This window comes from Scyliorhinus canicula, chromosome 1 (genome assembly GCF_902713615.1).
Source record: "Scyliorhinus canicula chromosome 1, sScyCan1.1, whole genome shotgun sequence".
Taxonomy (NCBI): domain Eukaryota; kingdom Metazoa; phylum Chordata; class Chondrichthyes; order Carcharhiniformes; family Scyliorhinidae; genus Scyliorhinus; species Scyliorhinus canicula.
In genome coordinates this window covers 13,969,903-13,978,772 of record NC_052146.1, presented here as the reverse complement: position 1 = coordinate 13,978,772, position 8,870 = coordinate 13,969,903, and positions in this window count along the sequence as shown.

The window sequence follows — 8,870 nt, the reverse complement described above, 5'->3', positions numbered from 1 at the left end:
CGTTCGGGGGCGACCAATCAATCCCAACCCGGCTGGCAGCACTGGCGCTTCACAGCGTCAGGGTGCCAGGTTCGATTCCCGGCTTGGCTCACTGTCTGTGCGGAGTCTGCACGTTCTCCCCATGTCTGCGTGAGTTTCCTCCGGGTGCTCCGGTTTCCTCCCACAAGTCCTGAAAGATGTGCTGTTAGATCATTTGGACATTCTGAATTCTCCCTCTGTGTACCTGAACAGGCGCCGGAATGTGGCGACTTGGGGCTTTTCACAGTAACTTCATTGCAATGTTAATGTAAGCCTACTTGTGGCAACAAAGATTATTATTATAGATATGTGAAGAGATTGGTTCAGTCCAGAAGAGAGTCATGTGTCATTCATATTTTGAACTACTCGAATACAAGAGCAGGGATGTACTTCTGAGGCTGGAGAAGGCTCTGGTCAGACCCCATTTGGAGTATTGTGAGCAGTTTTGGGCCCCGTATCTAAGGAAGGATGTGCTGGCCTTGGAAAGGGTCCAGAGTAGGTTCACAAGAATGATCCCTGGAATTAAGAGCTTGTCGTATGAGGAACGGTTAAAGACTCTGGGTCTGTACTCTTTGGAGTTTAGAAGGATGAAGGGGGATCTTTTTAAAAAATGTATTTTTATAAATTTAGAGTACCCAATTATTTTTTTCCAATTCAAGGGCAATTTAGTGTGGCCAGTCCACCTAACCTGCACATTTTTGGGTTGCGGGGGTGAAACCCACGCAGACACGGGGAGAATGTGCAAACTCCACACGGACAGTAACCCAGGACCGGGATTCGAACCCAGGTCCTCAGCGCCGTCGGCAGCAGTGCTAACCACTATGCCACCGTGCCGGATGAGGGGGGATCTTATTGAAACTTATAGGATACTGCAAGGCCTGGATAGAGTGGACGTGGAGAGAGAGATGCTACCAGTAGTAGGAAAAACTAGAACCAGAGGGCACCATCCATCTCAGACTAAAGGGATCATCAGTCATCAGACAGAGATGAGGGGCAATTTCTTTAGCCAGAGGGTGGTGAATCGGTGGAACTCTTTGCCGCAGAAGGTTGTCGAGGCCAAATCCCTGAGTGTCTTTAAGACAGACGTAGGTAAGTTCTTGATTAATAAGGGGATCAGGGCTTATGGGGCGAAGGCAGGAGAATGCGGATGAGAAAATGATGAGCCATGATTAAATGGCGGAGCAGACTCGATGGGCCGAGTGGCCTAATTATGTCTTATGGTCTTATGGTGTGGACTCCTTCATGGCCTTACAAAACACTCGAAGAAGTGCATGGAAATGTCTGTGCTCTCCATTAATATAACAAGCAACGGCACAGATAATCGGCAACACTGCTCTGTTCAGCTGTTTTGCAATTTGCTCTGATCCAGCATCTGATGAGCTGTCAGCTGAACTTACTGAACAACATGTTTCTGTTAGATATGCAGCAGCTATATACAGGAAACATCTGTAAGTTCCAGTAACAAGATGCGTTTAATTTTTTGAGAAGTATTGGAAGCCATTTAGCTTTGACTATTTGACTCCAGACTGTTGGGGGTGATCACGGGCTTTTAAGGATTGCACAGGGTAGGAAAATAACGCAACTGTCTCTGGCCTCAGAGTTTGAGAAGTTCAAGACCACCAGCTGTTATCCCGCAGATTGCCAGCCTCCAGGAATCTCCAGGAATTGAAGAACAATCTCCAGGACACGACAGGGTACAATCACGGAGAAATATGATGCGGCCACTAAAAAATGTTTTTGAGAAATATTCAAAGATATAAAAATATAAAAAATGGAAACAAAAGGCTGTTTGGCCGCCAGTCAAGCATCGTCCAGTTGGGTAGTGAATATTTTTGTTTTCTAACCTGTGTAGGGAGGCAGTGTGTCACAAGGATAATGTGTTGGTTGAGCATTGGATGGAGCATGGAGGTGAGGGGAGGGGCTGGGATGGACAAGTCATGTGAGAAACCTCCTGGAATATACTTAATCAGAGTTGGCAACTATAATTATTATGGTCAATTTTATAATAATCTTTATTAGTGTCACAAGTAGACTTACATTAACACTGCAATGAAGTTACCGTGAAAATCCCCTAGTCCGCTAGGGGATTCTTGGGTACACTGAGGGAGAATTCAGAATGACCAATTCACCTCACAAGCCCGTCTTCCGGGACTTTGCGGGAGGAAACCGGAGCACCCGGAGGAAACCCACGCAGGCACGGGGAGAATGTGCAGACTGCGCACAGACAGTGACCCAAGCCAGGAATCGAACCTGGGTCTCTGGTGTTGTGAAAGCAACGGTGCTAACGTGCCCCCATGTGCAGTGTGCTACCATGCCCCCCCCCCCCCCCCCCCCCCCCACCCCCACCCCCCGCCCACCAAACAATTGTTTCTTTGGGCAAGAAACTATTCAGCTCTCTCTTAAATTTTCCAACACTTACAGCAGCCTCACACATTCACCACCTTCCGGACTAGATCTTGGTTTTGTGTGACGTTGAGTTGACAGCCTGATTTACATTTCTCTTGATTTTAATCGCATTAACCTCGGCAAGAATGAGAGCTCTATTGCTGCCGGTAAAATTGAGAGAGTTGTAAAACAGGTTGCCAACTCACTCACACCTGCTTTCTACTACCGTACAACATCAAAATCTAACCTTCTGTATGAAGTATTTCGATCTAAATGGTCTGGCATGTCCTCCCCCTTATTGAAGTTGCCATCTCTGTCCCCAGTTGCAGGCTCCGCAGTTTGAGAATTCAGCATATCTACATACCTAAGAATCTTGACTCTTTCATACTAATTGTCTGCCCAATTCTACCCTCCTCGTCTGAAGGTGCTGACATACATTTGCGGTGCTCGTGCCAAATCACTGAAGAGACTCTCCATATTCAAATCTTAACAGTGCACGCTGTCAGAATGCTTGACCATGGGTAGCCATTGTGGTCAAACTGGTTCTTGTCCTCACCTGCTACCTGTAAACATAAACAATCTACAATGGGCAGTGGTGGAAAGTGAGAACCTTGGCTGATTTTTCCCTTAGCCGACAGGAGAATGAGTCTTGCTGCCTAAGAAGAGTTAACTCAGCAATGACGAGAAATAGTGAACAAGGACTTTGTGACAGGGAAAACTGTATAAGTGGACACTCCCCCAAATGAAAATCGCTTATTGTCACGAGTAGGCTTCAATGAAGTTACTGTGAAAAGCCCCTAGTCGCCACATTCCGGCGCCTGCTCGGGGAGGCTGGTACGGGAATTGAACCGTGCTGCTGGCCTGCCTCGGTCTGCTTTAAAAGCCAGCGATTTAGCCCAGTGAGCTAAACCAGCCATTGGAGGTAAGATACGTCCAATGAATGGCCACTATTCCCAAGTAATTTGCATTGTGAAATATAACGAGGGTCGCTCTGAAAGCAAGGACGTTCATAATTTACAAACTATGGCAGCCTTCAACCTGCCAAGCCGTTTTACAACTTCAGATTTGGGGCAAAGTACTTTAAAGTGTTCAGGTTAGCGACTGTATGAGTCCAAAGATTGTGATGACCCACGGCGCATTGCTGGATTCTTATTTCTCCGAGCAGTATCAGAAAGAAACAACAAAGGACTCGTATTTATGTAACGCTTTTCACCCCCCAAAAGATGTCTGACAGTGCATTACGGTTAATTAAGTACTTTTTGAAGTGTGGCCACTGTTATAATGTGGGAACAATGGCAGTCAAATTGTGCACAGCAAGCTCCCCAAACAGTACAAAGAGCAACACAGCACAGGAACAGGCCCTTCGGCCCTCCAAGCCTCTACCGGTCATGATACCAACATTGGCCAAAACCCTCAGCACTTCCTTATGCCGTATCCCTCTGTACCCATCCTATCCATGTGTTTGTTGAGATGCCTTTTGAACGCCGTTAATGTATCTGCTTCCACAACCTCCCCTGCCAACACGTTCCAGGCACTCACCACCCTCTGCGTAAAAGAACCTGCCTCACACATCTCCTCTAAACTTTGCCCCGCGGACCTTAAACCTATGCCCCCTGCTGACTGACCCCTCCACCCTGGGAAAGAGTGCCTGCCCATCCACTGTATCCATGCCCCTCATAATCTTGTAGACCTCTATCAGGTCACACATTGTGATAGTGAGCAGATAATCTGTTTTTGCAATATTGATTAAGGGTTGAACATTGGCTAGCTCACTGGGGATAAGTCCTCTTCAAAATAGTGCCACGGTATCTTTTACGGATTCCCAAGTGGACAGATGGAGCCTCGGTTTAACATCTCGTGTGAGAGGCAACACCAATGACACTTCAGTGCTCCCTCAACACTGCATTGGAGTATCCACTTCGATTTTTGGGTTGAAGTCCTGGGGTAGGAATTGAACCCAGAGTGTTACTGACTTGAGTCACGGCCAACATTCAAACACAAATCATCCTCGCAGATGATGTCCCTGCTTCCGATAGCAACCTTGTTAACAACGTGCACTGGGAGATGCAACATGCACCCCAGCCCAAAAGATGTGCATGTGTGCGATCCCACACAGTACACTTGTCCATTGTCTAAGACCGTTGTTAGGAAAAGGGTCCACTCTATAGGTATAGACAGTCCAACACTTGGCACATGGGTTTTGTCCTTGTATCTGCTTCTAAGCTTAACTTATTGGTGTTTCTCCTGCTGATTAGGTGCCAATTATAACCTAGAACATAGAACATAGAACATTACAGCGCAGTACAGTTCCTTCGGCCCTCGATGTTGCACCAACCTGTGAAACCACTCTAAAGCCATCTACACTATCCCCTTATCGTCCATATGCCTATCCAATGACCATTTGAATGCGTTTAGTGTTGGCGAGTCCACTACTGTTGCAGGCAGGGCATTCCACACCCTTACTACTCTCTGAGTAAAGAACCTACCTCTGACATCTGTCCTATATCTATCTGCCCTCAATTTAAAGCTATGTCCCCTCCTGCTAGACATCACCATCCGAGGAAAAAGGCTCTCACTGTCCACCCTATCTAATCCTCTGATCATCTTGTATGCCTCAATTAAGTCACCTCTTAACCTTCTTCTCTCTAACGAAAGCAGCCTCAAGTCCATCAACCTTCCTTCATAAGATCTTCCCTCCATACCAGGCAACATCCTGGTAAATCTCCTCTGCACCCTTTCCAATGCTTCCACATCCTTCCTATAATGTGGCGACCAGAATTGCACGCAATGCTCCAAATGCGGCCGCACCAGAGTTTTGTACAGCTGCAACATGACCTCATGGCTCCGAAACTCAATTCCTCTACCAATAAAAGCTAACACACCGTACACCTTCTTAACAACCCTCTCAACATCATTGCTTCTTCACAATTGCTGGGGAAAATTTACAGTGGACACAATGACCATTTTAAAAATGAGGTGACCTGCAAAGAAAAGGTATTTGGTGAGAGTCCCCCTAGATGGGCGGCACAGTCCTTAGCACTGCTGCCTCACAGCGCCAGGGACTTGGGTTCGATTCCAACCTCAGGTGACTGTGTGGAGTTTGCACTTTCTCCCCATGTGTCCATGGGTTTCCTCTGGGTGCTCCGGTTTCCTCCCACAGCCCAAAGATGTGCAGGTTAGGTGGATTGGCCATGATAAATTACCCCCTGGTGTCTAAAGGTTGGGTTGGGTTACGGAGTCAAGGGATAGGGCGGGGGATTGGACCTCTGTAGGGTGCTCTTTCAGACGGTGGGTGCAGACATGATGGGCCGAATGGCCTCCTTCTGCACTGTAGGGATTCTATGATTCTAGATCAGTGTTCTTCAAACTCGGGGGCGCGACGCACTCGTGGGTCGCAGGCGAATGTCGGGGGGGCCGTGGAGCCGTCCTTAGCGGATCTCCCGATCGCGCAAATCCCCGGACAGCAGCCGGCTTTTAATAACGCCGGCTGCAAGCGGCCTTTAAAATGGCCGCGAACATGTAAAAATAAATGTGGCCACATTGCGCATGCGTGCCGATGATCAGGCGCGCATGCGCAGTGCTGCCGCTATTATTTTAAACGGTCGCACCTTTTTGTTTTACAAGTTCGGGGGAGTTTTATTCATTTATTTTATTCATTTAATTTTTATTATTTTCATTTATTTTATTCATTTTATTTTTTATTTTTTATTTACAAGTTCGGGGGGTTTTATTTGATAAAATTTTACCGGAAAAAAATGCCGGACTTTGGACAGATGGAGGCTCCATACTATGCGACACTGGAAGGCTTCACCTTCATCCAACAGGTTCCATTGGAGGAGCGTGTGCGAGGGACAAAGGGACCCAAAACCATTTCCTCCATTTTTATCAGCAGCAAACAAGGTAAGAGAAAATGGTCGGTCGCGAAGGTCGGCCGGCATGGGTCGCAAAGGTCGGCCGGCGTGAGTCGCGAAGGTCAGCCAGCGTGGGTCGCAAAGGTCGGCCGGCGTGAGTCGCGAAGGTCAGCCAGCGTGGGTCGCGAAGGTCGGCTGGCGTGGGTCGCGAAGGTCGGCCGGGTTGGGTCCCGAAGGTTGGCCAGTTGGTAAAAATGGGTCCCCGGAAAATAGTTTGAAGAACACTGTTCTAGATGCCTGTAAATTACTGGTTTTACTGTAATGGTTTTTATAGTAACCAGAATGTGAGAAAACCCTTGCTTCCAAAAACTTTAAAAGTCGTATAAGAGGGCAGCATAGTGGCGCAGTGGTTAGCACTGATGCCTCATGACGCTGAGAACCCGAGAATGATCCCAGCCCCGGGTCACTGTCTGTGTGGAGCTTGCACGTTCTTCCTATTTCTGCATGGGTTTCACCTCCACAACCCGAAGATGTGCAGGTTAGGTGGATTGGCCACGCTAAATTGCCCCTTAACAGGAAAGAAAATGAATGGGGTACTGGAAGTTTATTTTTTAGAAAGGGGTATAAGCAGCAAATGTACACTAGCCTCATCCGCTTACTTGTGGAGCAGAACTTGGGACAAGAATTAGGCGAGATTGAAGAATGAGATTTTTGGGAAACATTTTGAAGAAAAAGTATCAAAGCCTCTTCACATTTCAAAAGGAAGTTGGATGCACATTTGAGCAAAATAGATTTTCAGAGATTGAGCGAGGTGATGAGGCTGATCACACTGCTCTACACAATTCGCTGGATGTCCTCACTCTGTGCTGTAATAATGGGCCCAGGACAGTGAGTTTGAAGTTATGTAAGGAAATGCAGCAACCATTTTACACAACGCAACGAGGTAGCACAAACAGCAATGACCAGCTCATCTGGGTTTCGCATTGGACGGAGTTCAGGGGAGGAATGTTCCTCAATACATTGGAAAATCACCCTGTACCTCTTTCTGTAGCAGCGGGAGTTCTTGAACAGGAGGCAGAACTTAACAGAGGCGAGTGGACACATAGAAAATAGGAGCAGGAGATGGCCATTCGGCCCATGGAGCCCGGTGCGCAGGAGCATAAAGGTTGCGTAGCAGTTACATGGAGTATTGTCTGAGTATAGAAGATTAAGGAGTGATGTAATGAAATTGCCGAAGATGATAAGAGGGGTTGACGGAGTAGATAGTAGAGAAACACTTTCTATTAAATAAAATTAAAATTAAATTAAATTAAATTAAATAAAAATAAAATTAAATAAAAGCAGCACGGTAGCATGGGGGCAGCACGGTAACATGGTGGTTAGCATAAATGCTTCACAGCTCCAGGGTCCCAGGTTCGATTCCCGGCTGGGTCACTGTCTGTGTGGAGTCTGCACGTCCTCCCCGTGTGTGCGTGGGTTTCCTCCGGGTGCTCCGGTTTCCTCCCACAGCCCAAAGATGTGCGGGTTAGGTGGATTGGCCATGATAAATTGCCCGTAGTGACCTAAAAAGTAAGGTTAGGGGGGGGGGGGGGGGGTTGTTGGGTTACGGGTATAGGGTGGATACGTGGGTTTGAGTAGGGTGATCATGGCTCGGCACAACATCGAGGGCCGAAGGGCCTGTTCTGTGCTGTACTGTTCTATGTTCTATGTACTGCAGATGCTGGAATCTGAAACGAAAGGGAAAATGCTGGAAAATCTCAGCAAGTCTGGCAGCATCTGTAGGGAGAGAAAAGAGCTAACGTTTCGAGTCCGATGACTCTTTGTCAAAGCTAACAGACAGAGAAAGTGGGAAAATTTATACTGTGGAGTGAGAATGAAAGATGAGTCATAGCCACAGATACCAAGCGGAAAGAGTGTTAATGGCAGTCCCCAGAGAGGACAAAAGATGTGAAAGGTCAAACAGCAGGGAAACTAACATCAGAGGATGAACTGTAGGTGTGGGGGGAAGGGAAGGGGGAAGCAAAGAGGAGAAAAGGTACAGGAAAGGAACTTTCTATTGGTGTGGGGGACTCCAGAACAAGGGGTCGTAATCTGAAAATTAGAGCTGAAAATTCAGCGGTGACGTCAGGCAGCACTTTTTCACACAAAGAGTAATGGAAATCTGGAAACCTGTCCCCCAAAAAGCTGCTGAGGCGGCAGACAATTGAAGATAACAAAACCGAGATTGAGAGATTTTGGTCAGGCAAGAGGATTAAGGATAATGAAGCCAGGACTGGTAGATGGAGCTGAGTCACTGATCACCCATGATCTAATCAAATAACAGATCAGGCTCGCGGCTCAACCACTTACTCCTGCTATCACGTTCTGATGTTTATGCCATATTTGGCGGCTGTCACTTCAACAGGTTTGCTGACGATACGACCATAGTGGGCCAGATCTCGAATAACAACGAGTCAGAGTACAGGAGGGGGATAGAGAACCTAGTGTAGTGGTGCAGTGACAACAATCTCTCCCTCAATGCCAGCAAGCTGGTCATTGACTTCAGGAAGCAAAGTACTGTACACACCCCTGTCAGCATCAATGGGGCCGAGGTGGAGATGGTTAGCAGTTTCAAAC